At 48.5% G+C, this 14,996-nt stretch overlaps 1 protein-coding gene and 1 pseudogene across 20 annotated transcripts in view; both read left to right on the top strand.

The window, feature by feature from the left end:
• The window catches only part of KALRN (kalirin RhoGEF kinase), a 646,977-nt gene that overhangs the window by 98,689 nt on the left and 533,292 nt on the right, over positions 1-14,996 (top strand). The window lies entirely within an intron of this gene.
• Positions 8,628-10,026, top strand: LOC113918240 (annotated as a pseudogene).

Below are 14,996 nucleotides of genomic sequence, written 5' to 3'. Positions count from 1 at the left end.
GATGTGTCTCACTCTGACTTTTCTCAAGTTGTTCATTATACCTATAGTCAAACTTATCACTAGGATAAGATCAGTTAATGAACAGAGAAAACCAGAAGACTGGAATGTTGAGAAATACATACTTTCAACTAATGTTATGTTTGTTTAACTGATGGCTACTCCTTGGCCCTCTTTCTACTTTTTGTGTCTTAAAAGATGTTTGTCTCTGAGAAAGATGTGTTTCCTACAAAGGTTATTTAGTTATCAAACATTAATGAGGACAGAAGCCTGAGGTGAGAATGGAAGTCTCGCCCAATCCTGTTTAACCCATTTAATAGTGGTAATTTTACTTGTGGTCCAGCCAGAAGAAAGGTATTCATTATGAATTGACAGTATAAGGAAAACCAAATGAAAATTTAAACCAAGTGACAAGAAGTCAGTGGTCCCTCAGGATGGAATAAGACTTTAGATTCCTGAGAAATATTGATTTCGGCCCCAAAAAGATACCTGGAGAAAAAGTAAGCTTGACAGAGGGGAGCATTGTGATCTAAGAACTGTCTTCATGTGGGTGGCTCTGGTGTTGTGCCCCTACTCAGATGCTGTCTCTGCCTTCTTCAACTGGTCCCAAAGGGTTCTGCATCTAGAGTTACCTCATGGGTCTGACTCTCCTATGCCTGTTCCTTGTCCCATCCCCCAACCCCCAATGCTAGCTGCCCTGTGAACATGGTTACCCTGCCACGTGCAGAAAGAATCAGCTTGTCAATCCAGAAAAGCCAGGGAGTTTTTCTCAGTCACTTCCACTTGACTTCTAGAGAGCCAATCCAGAAACTATGAAATGAGAAATTGAGGGCTGTAGAATGCCAATGAGCAAAATTATGCATAGCCTCATCTGTCTGCTTATGTGAGAGTGTTTCTGAGCAAGTCTCTAAAATTCTCAGTCGCTATGCTCAGATAGCTTTTGTTTTAATGAGAGAGTCAGGCCATACTTGGGAGTGATAGCTGAATCATGTCCCAGCAACATAGTGGTATGGAAAGCCACTTAGATAGGCTTGTCCTGTTTACAGACTCTAAAGGTCCCATGTTTCTTCTTACTTTTGTCCCTTGCTCTACTAGAGGGCGAAGCACTATCCACCAGTGCTCCACTGTTCTGCCTTAACTCTTACCTGCTTTAAGGAGCAGTGTGAGACTCATCCACTCTTTGCCTGCATGTGCCAGTCCATAGTGACTCCTTCTTACATTTAGTGATCACCATAGATATGTTCTTTAAGTTTGGCATATTTTGTAAGTTTGGGGAATGTGTCTTGTCTTGGGCACTGCACTTGGTGGTGAAGTGTGGACTGGATAGCATGTTTCTCTTCAGTCATTTGGGTAATGGCATCAAGAGGAAGTAGCTGGAGAGAAGGAAGGTGGTGGTGGGCAGAGCTCAGGGAAGGAAGGGATAAGGTAGAGATTGACCTAGTCCCAAGAGAAAACTAGACATTATCATCATCACCTTCAGTCACCCATTTACTCTATCACCATGGCCCTATATGCAGGACTATTTCCCTCTTCCATTTTCATTCCTTTAAGACTTGCTTTCCCCAAAAGCAAGGGCCAAGGCCATGACTGATGTTTGTTTTAACCCCATTTTAACTGTGAAAGAGGTTGGCTGGGTAAAGTGAGAGGAAGAAGGCAGGTGACAACATTCCATGTGATTTACCCTAGGGCCCTGCCCCCTTAAAGAAAGCCTGGTGGTTTTGTGTGTGTGTGTGTGTGTGTGTGTGTGTTTTGTGACTTCCAGAATGTCTAGCTCAGTAACCTAAAATATGTGCTTTATAAGTGTGTGTTGATTGTTTGAGTAACATTTGCCAAGCTACATAAAAACAAATGAAATGAGTAATAACTCATTTATTTATGGGGCAAACTTCACCATTCAGAAGATAGAAATAGCCTTATAGCAGCAAAGAAGCCCATGTACATTGAGACCAGAATTTACTGACTGACGATTGTGTGTAAATTAAAGTTCCCGATTGGGCCATCTTTACTATTTCCTAGAACAGAGATTAAAGGGAAGTGCTATGACTTGCTGATACATTAGTGATACCTACCCAGGAAGGAGGAGACAGTGAAATCTGTAGAGAGTTAATATAGGGGCAGTTATCTCCCTGTACATCTCAGTATGGTCTGGCAAAGGTTAGGTGGTTTACTCTGTTCAAGAAGTAAAATTAAAAAAAAAAATTTAAAAAAAAGTAAAATTGTTAGAATTTTTTTTAAAGCTACTTGAAGACTACCGTCAGTTGTCTGGAAATCTACCTGAGGTACCTTGTTTCCCAGTGAAGAGTCTTTACCAATAATACCAAGTGTTGGTGAGGATGCGGAGCTCCTGGAACTCTCTTTGCTGGTGGAGTGTATATTGGTGCAATCGTTTTGAAAAAATTTAGGTGGGTGCTTGCTTCAGCAGCACATATACTAAAATTGGAATGAAAAAATTTAGGTGGTACCTGTTATGTATAGCCCCATGACCCTACAATTCTGCACCTGGATATACTCAACAGATATGAGGGTTTATCTTCATTAAAATATGTACAAGAACATTCCTATCAGCTTTATTCATAACAACGTCAAACTGGAAACAACCAGAATATTTCTGTAAGCAGTAGAATGGATAACTACGTTGTGTATTGTTGCAACAGCGTGTTGTACAACAACTAGAAAAAGTATACTATTGGCATATTAACAGAATGGAGGAATCTTACAAACAGAATGTGGAGCAAACAAGCCAAATATAAAAGTATATATACTACACTCATTCATTTATATGAAGTTCAGGAACCTGGTGTATGGGGTAGAGGTCAGATAAAGATTATTCTTGATTGGAAGGGGGCATGAGGGAAACTTTGAGTAGTTGTAAATGCTCTAAATCACCATCTGGATGGTGGTTACATCAATGCATACATATGCAAAGACTTACCCAGCTCTTCCATTATGATTTATGCACTTTACTATGTTCAAGTTATACTTTAATAGAAAAGAAAGAAAAAGGAGGTATTGCTGAAGTATGACACTGAGTAGTTTGCCCCAGACCCCTGTATCTTCTCTTTGTCTGCAGGTTATCAGTGTCATTATGGCACTTGCCTCTGAAGCTTCTTGTGAATTTTATTTTATTTTTAATTTCTATTTATTTATTTGAGAGCAAGCACACTGCAAATGGGTGGAGGGAGGGGTGGAGTGGGAGAGAGAGAATCTTAAGCAGTCTCCATGCCCAGCATGGACGTGGAGCTGGATCTCACTACCTTGAGATCATGACCTGAGCTGAAGTCAGGAGTCAGGGACGTAACCCACTGAGCCACCCAGCCACCCAGCCACCCCCACTTCTTGTGAATTTTAGCTTCTTACTCCTGCTGTCACTTGCTCAGGAAAGAGCTCGGGTCTGGAAGTCAGGAGGCTTCTGTTGTAATCTCTCTACCCCTCTTGCCAGCTGATTCCTTATGGGTAAGTTCAACAGGGAAGTCTATGAAGTAGGTATTTCAATCCCTCCTTCACCTTTAAGCCCCAGGGTCTGGTGGGCATCGTGTTAGGCACAGCGTCAAAGAGTTTTAGGAAAAATCAAAAGAGTCACCCAAATACCAAGATGATTATTAGACTTGAACTTGAGGAAATTGATACTAGCTACTGATTTGAATCATAGGAAGAGCTCCTGTCAAACACCGTGTTGTGACTTCAGACAGTTGGGCAGTGATTTATGAATCATTTTGGTACTCAGCCTAGGGTAGTCAGGAGCACATAAGGGTGACTTGTGTGTAGGGAAATATGGTGATTATGGAAACAGCCAGTGCCAAGAGGTCTGAGGGTCTGGGAGACACACTGGTCAGCATCAGGAGTTTAGGGTGATGGTTCTTCTCAAGGGCATGCCTTTGGACCAATGTGCCTAAGTGAACAGTGCTCTGCTTCGACCATCCAGGTCTAATTCTGGCTCTTCTACCAAATGGCTATGTGATATGAGATACCACCTCACTGCTCTGGGCCTTAATTTTCTCATCTGTAAAATGGGGCACTAGATGTCCTAGGTTCTTCTCAGCTTTAACTTCCTATGTTTCTTCCTCATACAGCTAACTCTCATTTATTTCTGTATATGTATTATGTGTCAGGTTTAAATCCTGAACAGACTTTCTCTTTTCATGTGGCCGTTTTCTAGCATTCCTTGTCTTTGTGTTCAGGAAAGGCAGATTAATTTGTGAACAAATAGATCCTTCATAACTCTGCTGTGAAAAATCATGTTGTCTCCTAACAGTAATGTTCATTATTCTGGGTTATTGATTATCCATCATTTTGATTATCCAGTATCTCTTTCCACCATTAGTGGAGATGACTAAGTGCTGTTGAATGATACAACTGTTTCCCCGTTCCGCCTGCCTCCCTCTGCTCCATTGGAGTCCCAGCCTGGATGCACTGATGAGCAAAGCTGAACGTTTCAGTCATGTTTGCCTAAGGGTTGTGAGGGCAGCTCCATCAGTGCTTCCGGGGCCCGGGGCCTGGCACCTGGGCCAGTGATGTTACTGGTGCAAGGAGAAAGCCAGAGGGGAAGAGAATTGCCAGCGCTGGGGAGGTGAGCACTGAGGTATAGCACGACACACTTGTGGGCTTCTTGCCTGGCCTGAGTTTTTTAAGGCTGAATGAAAATGCAGAGTCAAGGAGAAAATATGTCATTCTCCTCAGGCCAGCCTGGGCAGGGGTCTTATTTTGCACGTGGCAGGACTTGGGGGAGGAAGAGGCGGGGTGATGGGGCCAGGAGAGGGTGACTTGGCAGTGTCTGGGAGGGAATCAGGCCCTAGTATTCCTGCTTGGGGAATGGGAGAAAAGCTGCGTGGCACCTTTATTTTTCCTGTTCCTTCGTGACCTTTTCTGCAGGGATTTCTTCCTGTCTCATGTTCTAGATTCTTCGGGGGGGGGGGGGCTTCTTTGGGTCAGGGGCAGGAAACTAGACCAGGCCTTGGCCTCTGAAGACACTGTTTCTCCCCTGGCAGCCCACCACCTCTTTGGAGAATAGTCCTGGTTCCTGCTTTTGGGGTGTCTAAACCCTTTTCTCTGAAGTCTTGTCCCTTCTTCCCTCTGTGCCACTCCCTTATTTGGTGTGGGAGTTTGCTTTCTTTCTTTTTTTTTTTAAGATTTTATTTATTCATTTGACAAAGAGAGAGCGTACAAACAGGGGGAGCAGCAGAGGGAGAGGGAGAAGCAGCCTCCCCACTGATCAGGGAGCCCAATGCAGGACTCGATCCCAGGACCCTGGGATGATGACCTGGGCCGAAGGCAGACACTTAACTGACTGATCCACCCAGGTGCCCCTGGAGTTTGCTTTCTGAAACCTCTCATAGATGATGGCATACTGACCGCTTCCTTGCCCACTCCCACCTGAAGTGGCCCTTCCCTTCAAAGCAGGCCCCCCGAGGGGGACTGAGGCCAGGCATGCCACCTGTGATCAAACCCTGTGGGCTCTGCATTCTGGGAACTGTTTTCCAGTGGGGTGCTGCAGATTTCTTTTTTTCTGAATTATCCTTAATGGTGACAAAACCTTGTTATTTGAATGTTAATTTGATTTTTGGAAACAGCCTAGCTTCATTTGAGGAAATCTAGGGAAAGAGGGAATCAAATCTGGGCAAGCCGAGTGATAGTGGTTTTAGTATTTAAACCCCCCCCCCAAAAAAACCAAAAAAAACCAAGGTTTGCCTACAAAGTAATGACACAATTGGCTTATTGTTTATTTTAAAATGACAGTGAAGGTTGTTCTCAAGAGGAGACCAAAAATGTTTTCAGCATCTGCTGGGATAAGCATAGAGCCCAAGGAAGCAGCTACAAGGAAGTCCCCCGTTTCTCTGTTCAGTTTGGGGGGGTTGTGGGTTGCTTGTGTGTCTGCAGCGTCATAGGAGACCCAGGGCACTCTCTGTGACTGCACACCCACTGCTGTTCCTTGTGGGGAAGGAGGGTGGACTAATTTGGGGCTATTGCCAAGTCCCCTGTAAGCCTGAATTCAGATGTTGCTGGGCAGGGAGATCAAATAATGAGAAGATCTGCCTCAGGAAGGACCGCCTGATGTGCAGAGAGCTCACCCTGAGCCCGTGGACCTGCCTGAAACCACAGGCAAAAAGAGCTTGGGAAGAGCGAGAACAGGACAATGTGTTCCTTGTGTAATTCAAATGGCCTTTGTAAAGTTGTTTTAAAGAGCTGTTCTTTGAAAGAGTTGAGGATGTTAGAGCTGGGGTCTGGGTTATGAGCAGCCCTCTGGGGACAGTCTGGCTCCCAAGGACTCAGGCTGTTTTTCAGAACAGGGACTGAAGACTCTGGGGATGTCGAAATGGCTGCTGGAGAGAGCTCTTGCCCAAAGCTGTGAACAGCCAGCAGGTTTTTCCTTTGTGGCTGGGGTCCTCGATGATGAACTGATACAGTGGACCTTCTAAATACATTTGTCTAATTGCCAAGCTCAGAGTCAGCAAGAGGCCTCGTCTGGGGAAGGGAGAGAACTGATGCAGACTGAGCATCTACTGTATACCAGGCATTTATATACATCATCTCATGTAAGATGGACATTATGATCCCCATTTTACAGATGAGAAAACAGAGGCACATATAATGAAGCCACTTCCTCTGATCTCCTCATTGCCTTCTCTCTCCTCATTGCACACTTGTTCAATCTTTGCACGCTGCACATTGAATCGTGATTATTTGCCCACTCCTAGAGATTCTAAGGGAATTGGTCTGGGATGGGACCAGGCTTTGGTATTATTTTAAAAGCTCCCCAGGTGATATTAATGTGCAGTTAGGGACAAGAACTGCTGGTCTAGATTGTAGGTTTTTCATTTTTCTGTGTCCCCAGAGTCTAGATCAGTGGTCCTCAAATTTGAATGTGTATCAGAATCAGTGGGAGAGTTTGTTAAAACACAAACTGCCGGCCCCACTTTCAGAGTTTCTGATTCAGCAGGTCTGGGGTTGGCCCATGAATTTTCATTTCTAACAAGTTCCCAGGTGCTGCTGCTGCTGCTGGTCCGAGCACCATTCTGTAAGAGCCCCTGGCCCCTTGGAACAAGAGTAGGCACGCAGTAGATGCTGATTAAATTGGGCCCATCACCAAATTGTCCAAGGATTTGAACCCCGGCTTGCCTGGTAGCAAAGCCAACCTTCTTACGATGATTCTAGGCCCACTGTCAGGGAGTCTGGGAGGATGAATGGGGTGGCCCTCATATCTACTTAACCTTTGGGAGGAGGGTAGAACTCATTGGTCTTAGAGTTTCCTCACAGGGAGAGACAATACCAGTGTCCTGCCAGGTAACCTAGTGGCTGTTGCATGTTCAGAAATTCTGAGTAGAGGTTCAAGGCCTCTAAGAGGTCCTAGAACCCTGACCCAGGACACAGACTGCTGGTGCAAGGTGTGACCTAACAAAAGATGGCCGTGGAAGTACATGTCCCAAAGTGTTTGTTATAAAGCTGATGATGCTGTTTTAACATCACACCGTGTTTGTGCTCCACAGGAAATTCAGGAGTTGTTTTAGTGATGTCAGAGTTTGGGGAGTGGGGTCCTGAGCCGTCCTGAGTAGGGGAAAGGGCTAATGGGGTGGAGCAGCTGTGACAGTTTGGGTAACTGGAATTGGAAAGGATGCTTCAGGCTAGAGCAGGAATGGGGTGTTTAGAAGGGAGGAGGAGATGGCAAATGCAGCAGAGGATGTGGGGGGTTCCATTCTCCTTCTGGAGGGATGTCTTGGACACCTGGAGACTCAAATCGCTGGGATTTGTTGAACAATGAGTGATTTTTAGAAATCCACCCTAAAACAAATCTTCACTTAAGTGCCTGCTGTGTGTACAACAGTGTTCTAAATGCTATGTGGGGCCTCCAAAAAATGAATAATAAAATGCGGAGTATGATGTGTCATGTAATTGGTGCAGACAGGTCTTCAATAGTTGGGGGAAGAGTCCTTTGGGTTGTGTGGCTGGGGAAAGCTTTGGGAAGCCTGAGTCCAATGGTCCTGCAGGCTGAGTAAGTGTGAGGTGGGCAGTGATAATGGACTGAGTGATGTTGGGGTGTGGCTGCTAATGTGTGGGTAGCTCAGGCTAGGTACAATGGATGTTTGTGGGGAACAATGGTGAGGATGTGGATGGAAAGGGGAAATAAATGTAAGATACTTGTTCAGGATTGTTGTTCTATCCCTCCCTCAAAGAATGAGAACTGGACTGTTGGGGACCCTCCTGGGGACCGCTACCTTCTGGAGTAGGGCTGCTGGTACTGACTACTATCTTAGAAGAGTTTCTCTAAGAAGTCCTCACACATAAAATTTCTTTTTTTTTTCTTTTCTGGAAATATTGGAGGTTAGAAGGAGGAGAGGAAAGCTCCCCTCCACTACTTTTTACAGATGGGAGGACAGGGATCTAGGGAAGGGAATGGGCTAAAAATGATGCTCTGGGTGTAGGTTGGTTGCAGGGGACGGCTGAGATGGACATTTGAATGGAATGGTGTCTGCTTAGGGCAGGGGTCAAAGGCACAGTCTTCTCTGAACAGCACTGGGACATGGATGCTTGATCCTAGCATTGTCTCTTGTGTAATTTGTGTTTTTGTGGGTCTGGGAGGAAGTATGGAAAATAAGGGAGGTCAAGCTGGCGGTGACATGGGGACCATGGGGCTGACCATGGCTGCGAACCTGAGCCAGAATGGACTGGCGCTGCAGGAGGCTTGCGTGGGAGCGGTCACTGAGAAGTTCCCGACTGACTGGGCTGTCTTTATGTCTGAGGGTAGCAGCAATGACATCCGTGTGTCCGGGTGGGGAGGGTGCCTGGAGAGGGTGGAGGAGCTCAACAGCGGGAAGGTGATGTAAGCTTTCTGCAGGGTGTAGAATCCCAAGTCTGGCCTGCCCAAGTTCATCCTCGTCAACTGGACAGGTGAGGGTGTAAATGATGTGCAGAAGTGAGGGTGCACCAACCATGTCAGCGTTATGGCTAGCTTTCTGAAGGGGGCCCGTGTGACTGTCAGTGCGAGGACCAAGGAGCTCATGGAGCCTGAGCGCATCATGCAGAAGGTGGCCAGGGCCTCAGGTGCCAACTGTGCCTTCCACAGGGAAAGCACCCATTTCCAGGATGTGGAAACGGGCCATTTCCAGGCCCCAGTGGGCTCTGTGTACCAGAAGAGCAATGCCATATCTGAGATCAGAAGGGTTGGCAGACACAGCTCCTGGGCCATAGTAGAGAAGGAGGTGGAGAATCGCAGGCTGGAGGGGAAGCGGTGGGCAGAGGAGAGTGGCAGTGCTGGAGCAGGGGCACAGGGGGCAGGAGCTGTGAGAGGCCTCCTGCCTGGAGTAGTGCCATCGGAGGGGTGGGGCGGTGAGGCTGGACCCCAGAGGAAGTGTGAGCAGCCCGAAGTGGTTTCCAGGAACACAGAGGAGTGGGAGCCTGTCTGTCAGCAGCCAACACATGCATGGGAGATTTTCAAGCAGAAGGAGGGGGCCGTGTCCACCACATCTGTCTCCAGCCCCAGCCAGGCACACCGAGGGGTCCCCTCCTGCAGAAGCAGCCCACCCAGCCAGCAGCCAACACATGCATGGGAGATTTTCAAGCAGAAGGAGGGGGCCGTGTCCACCACATCTGTCTCCAGCCCCAGCCAGGCACACCGAGGGGTCCCCTCCTGCAGAAGCAGCCCACCCAGCCAGAGACCCACCTCCACACCTTGCCGCCCCAAGCGTCCTCAAGGCCCAGGGCAGCTCTCTGTTAGGAACCAGCGCCCAGCACTCTGCTGTGTGTGGCACAGATGCAAGAGGAGGCCCCCAGAGCAGGAGACTCTCTGAGGAGGCCCAGACACTGCATCAGTGAGCTGCTGGTGGTGAGCCTGTGGCCCACTACCCACAGCTGAGTGGGAAAAGGCTCCATGCCTGGGCTCTGTACCATTACCAGGCAGTCGAGGATACCGAGATCTCCTTCTAGCCCGAGAACCTCATCGCTGGCCCTGAGGTCATCGATGAGGGCTGGTGGCATGGCTAGGGGCCCGATAGCCACTTTGGCATGTTTCCTGCCGACTCTGTGGAGCTCGCCGAGTGAGGACTCTCCACTGCTGTCTGCACTGAGTCCACCCTTCCCCCCACTCCCCAGATGTGCTTTCCTTACTGCCGGGAGAGGTGGTGTGTGCAGCGTGAGAGCCATATGGCACTCCTCCAGGAATGGGACCCCCCCCCCCCCAGAGAAGACAAGCCCTTGGGTTCCCTCAGCCCTGGGTGGCTCAGCCTCTGTCACTGTAAATGCCGGGATACCCTGGTGATTCCTAAACATGCTTCTGGCAGCTCTCAGGCCCTCCCAACCAGCCTGGCCTTTGACCCCAGCAGAGGACATTGAATCAGGCCGTGCCCATGGCCAGCCCCTCAGTGACCTCTGCCTGAGGAGAATGGTACTGCCAAGCTGGGTGGTCTGAGCAGGGCCATTTGCCTTTTCTTTCTTTTCCTCTTGGCTCTAAAGGCTGTTGGCTATGGCTCTTAGTGACCCTTGGGAACAGTGAACTTAGCCGAGTTTATGACCGAAGTCAGAGTGGGTCACGATGGTTTGGGCAGCAGTAGATCATCTTTCTGGATCCTGTTCTGTGCTCCTGGTTCTCTGTCCCTCTGCCTGGGATATGGACTACGGGCACTGGGAACAGGGATGACCAAGCCCCCACCTGAGTATATGAAGGAAGGTGTAAAAACACCAGCAAACAGTTGTCCTTCCATGTGGCGAGCCCTCCTCTGCTGGCCCTGGTGTGGGCTCTCAGCTGATTCTGGTTCAGGAAAAGTAACCAGAGCAGTCTATGCCTGCTGTCCTGCACTATTTCTGTCCCAACCCACCTGTGTCTGCTTTCAGAGTGAGACGTGCCCTATACTGGCCCTACTTGTGATCCGCCCTGTCGTGGCCTGAATGCTCCCGGGTGGAAACAAAACCCTTTCCTGGGTGTCTCTGGGGTGTGTATGCATGAATGCACCCTCAGACCTTGGGCCAACCATTAGCCACAGGGAAGAGGCATAAGCGTTAAGATGTGGAAGAAAAGAAGGAAGGAAAAAAAGAAAGAAAGAAAAGAAGGGAGGTCAGAGCAGCCCTAGGCAGAGTGTAAGTTCCCAGGCATCTCTTAGTGGCCCCAGCAGGCTGGCATCTTAGGGTTCACAGGGCCTGTCCTTCCAGAAGTCCCCTCCCATAGTTCAGGCTGCTTGTACCCTTCTAGTCTTCTCTCTGCCTCCCTGCCCACCTCTGGGACCAGTGGGAGCTGAGCATTCAATCAGAACTGCAAAGTCCTCTCTCCCTGCTGGATTGTCCCTTAGACAGTGACTTAGCTGGTCAGGAGGGACCCCCTCACTCCAGCCGCCCTGTCAAAGCCAGTCATGTCTCCCTTAACTTTGAAGTCTGCCAGATCTGACTAAAAGAGGAGGGGCGGGGTGTCTGTTCTCTACTCCTCAGGGGTATCACCCAAGAGGATTTATAGCAAAGGGGAGTGTTCTGTTGCCTTGGCAACTTTCTTGCATGGGTTCTGGTGCTCAGAATATCTGACGAGTCTCAGAGTTTCACGCTCAATGGGCAGAGGTGGAGGAGCAGATGAAAGGGTATATCTCAATGATCCGGGCCAGGGCCAAAGAGGAAAAGGGTGGCTAAGGCAGCTTATATAAGAAACTGTGGAGGTCACAGAGAATTCCTGCAGTTCTTCCCTGTCTGCCCTCTCTCCTTCCACCTTTCCCCATGTAGTCACATCTTCCCTTCTGTGATGCTTCTGTGGTTCTATGTATCACTTCAATCACCAGCATGAACGGGGGTGGGGAGGGGTCCGCATGGGCAGAGTGAACACTGGGGGGTTCCCTGCTGGGTGCTGAAAGAAGTGGTGGATACAGAGGGAGGAAGAGTCAGGGACTGATGTGTGGCTCTTCATCATGGCCTTTCTACCTAGAGAGCTCCCCATTTGTTGGGGGAGAGCATGGCATCCCTGCCATGGCACCTCTGCTGGAAGGAAAGGGAAGATGATGGGATGAAGGGGCCCAAAGGTTAGGAGGGCAGTGTTCTCTGGTGTTGTTCATCTATGTCTGTATCATGGTACCTACAATACAGACGTAGGATGGCAGAACGAGTTCGTTGCAAAGATAGTTAGTGCATCTTGGGCCACGGCAGGGTCAGGGAGGATGTTAGAGGGCCTGCAGCAGGAGGGGCTGGAGAAGCTGGCCCTGAGGAGGAGAGTCCCTGTGTGGCAGAGAAGCTCTCTCCTCTTGGCTTCCATCCACGGGACCTTTTCCTATGGTGATGCAGTCCTCTTTGAAAATTCCTCCTTGGATACAGGAGGACCAGAGTAATGAGGAGGCAGAGGGCCCTGAGGTTCGCAGCACTCCTTTTCAGTTGGTCTCTGGAGAAAATATGCTGAATGGGTGTTTGTGTGTCAAAGTCCAGGTGTCGGTGTTGAGTAAGTGGGTCTTCCTCAGAAACCCAACCGAGTGCTGGGCCTTCTCTGTCTTCCTATGGCATAATCCTCTTGAGCCATACTTTGGCCAGCATTTTAATGCATTAACTGCCTCTATTACATCTGTAACTTATTATGTACTGGCCATGTGCTAGGCATTGTGTGGAAGAGACTCTTTAGAACTAGTCCTTCCTGCCTCGCTGAGAACTGCTGGACAATGGTCCCTCTGCCTTATTAGGGACAAGGGGGTAAGTACACAGAAGAGCAAGGCAGAGTTTGGGTTGCAGTTAGAAGGAAAATGAGAATGGTTACACCAGGGCACCTGGGCTTCCCTCCACAGGGGTTTCAAGGAAGGTATGGGCATTGGCCTTTAATCTGATGAGGATGGAGGTAGAACCCTGGGGTTTGAATATTAGGAGATCATGGGTCATCTTTGAAGGAACAGTTTCAGGAGATGGGGGCAGCGAGGAAAGCAGAGCTGAGAATTTCTACATTATCTGGAAGTGCTTCGTGGCTCCCACCTTAGTCTCTCCTGGTGCACTTTGATCCCTTTTATTTTGGTTCTACGGGCAGTGGAGATGGCTTTTTCCATGGTGTTTTGCAATACCCTTCTGGTACTGGGAAGTGCAGGGAGGTACTGCCTTGCTGACTCTCATATTACACTCCAGGGTCCCACATTGTCACCTGGTAATTCCAGCCAGCAGGTTGTCTGTTTTAGGACCCCTCTCATTCAGATCTCCGGTGAAGCTATGAGCTTGCTCTTTCAGGCCCCTTTGCCCTCTGGTGTCTGACTCACTTCAACCTCTCCAAATAGGATCCATGATCTCAGCTCCAAAATGACCGCCTCCTCTGCTCCAAAGCATCAAAACTCTTGCCCAGGCAGCTGATAAATTAATGTACATTTTATAACTTATGATTGACTGGTAACAGTTCCATGGGCTTTCCTCAGGGGACAGTTTGATATTTAAGAGAAGCATGTTAAACTAAAGAAGTAGACCTCTAATGGTAGCATTTCAACTGTCATTGACAATCAGGCAGAGTTGATATTTTGGGAGCCCTGGGCTGCATTTACAGAAGAGCAGTTATAGCTCCCCCCTGCCCCCCGCTGTATGTCTGTCAGACTTTATCAAGAGGATGCAATTCAGTTTGTGGTGCCCCAAACCCAGTTTCGGGGGAAACATGATCAACATTTGGCTAGTGGAAGGAGAAACTGACATTTTTTGTGCTGTCCCAGAGCATATAACTGGGCCTTCTGAGTAGATATCAATGGAAAAACTGTATCATTGAGAGCTGAATGGGAATGCAAAGGCCTGCTCTCAGGTGGGGGTGAAGGGAACTAACATTTAACTGATGCCGTCTGTATGCCCTACACTATGCCAGGTACCTGACACTAAGACGCTTGTCTTACTTTTCCGACAAGTTGGGCAACCTGCCCATGCACACTCAGGTGCAACAACTGTCATTCATGCCCAGATCTTTCTGACTTCAAAGTCTTATCCCGTGTTTCTCTAGAGATGCTGGGCAAGGTCCTCTGTGATCTTCTGTCCCTGGCAAGGCTGGTGATCCCTCACTAGAGACAGAAAGAAGTCCTGCTTAGAGAGGAAAGTGTACTAGATTCTTCTGGGCCTGACCCTGTTTGAGAGCTTCTCTTGCTCTGTTGATGGGAATAATTAAATGTTGGCTCCGGGTTTCTGTTTCCATTCTCCTTGTGACTTCTCTTACCAGGACATACAGTTCCTAACTCACAGAGCAGCTGACTTGCCTTCCCTGGGGGCTTAAGGATCAGTGGAGGGCGGTCTCACCCTGGGTGATGGGTGACCCCTCTGGCCCTCCCCCAGCCTCAGGTTTCCTTTTCCTGAGTTTGTGATTCATGATTTTTTCACTTGACTATCCTAGAGACAGCTTAGACAGAATGTCTAATAGGAAGCTGATCAACCTCATCATCACCCTCCCCCCCCCAAATTTTATTTTTTGTTGGCCTTCTCTAGTTCTGAACATGGGACTCTCATTCTCTTGGCTTGAAGTTAAGTTAATTTTGATTCCCCCTTCTCCTGTTCCTCAGTCACTAGGACTTCTCTGTTCATCCTTGAAATATCCGGGAGACTAGTCCTTCCTGGCCATCCTCAGTGCCACCGCCTAGTTGGGACCCTTGTCATCCCATGCCCTATCAGTCCCTTCCCTGGTTCTCTGAGCACTGCTGTCTTCCTTTCATTAAACTCCTTGTTGACCATTTCTGTCCCCTGCCCAGGCATGGCCAGTGGTTTCTCATAGCCTTCTAGTGAAGGACTGGACCCTTTACTCCCTCAGTGGAGGCCGTATTGTCTCACCCAACCCAGCTGGTCTGTAATGTTTCCCACCAGCTCCTTCTTCCAAGTGAAGTGGTCTTCCACAGAGCCTGTTTCCTGCTTTTTCTCCTATGGATGAGATTGTTCCTGTCCCATAGGTCCTCACCTGTCTCCCCTCTCCCTGCCCACCCTCCCCCTGAATCCCTCAAAGCCTACCTCCAGTCCCCTTCCTGCACAGAAGCCCCAGCGCCCTCCCCTCCGATCTTCCCCCATTTAAACTGTGCTATGATTTATTTTTATATGCCTACTTTGGCAATTTTTGTAAC

The sequence above is a fragment of the Zalophus californianus genome, chromosome 1, assembly GCF_009762305.2.
Source record: "Zalophus californianus isolate mZalCal1 chromosome 1, mZalCal1.pri.v2, whole genome shotgun sequence".
NCBI classification, from domain to species: Eukaryota; Metazoa; Chordata; class Mammalia; order Carnivora; family Otariidae; genus Zalophus; species Zalophus californianus.
This window is presented reverse-complemented; position numbering and strand designations above follow the sequence as displayed.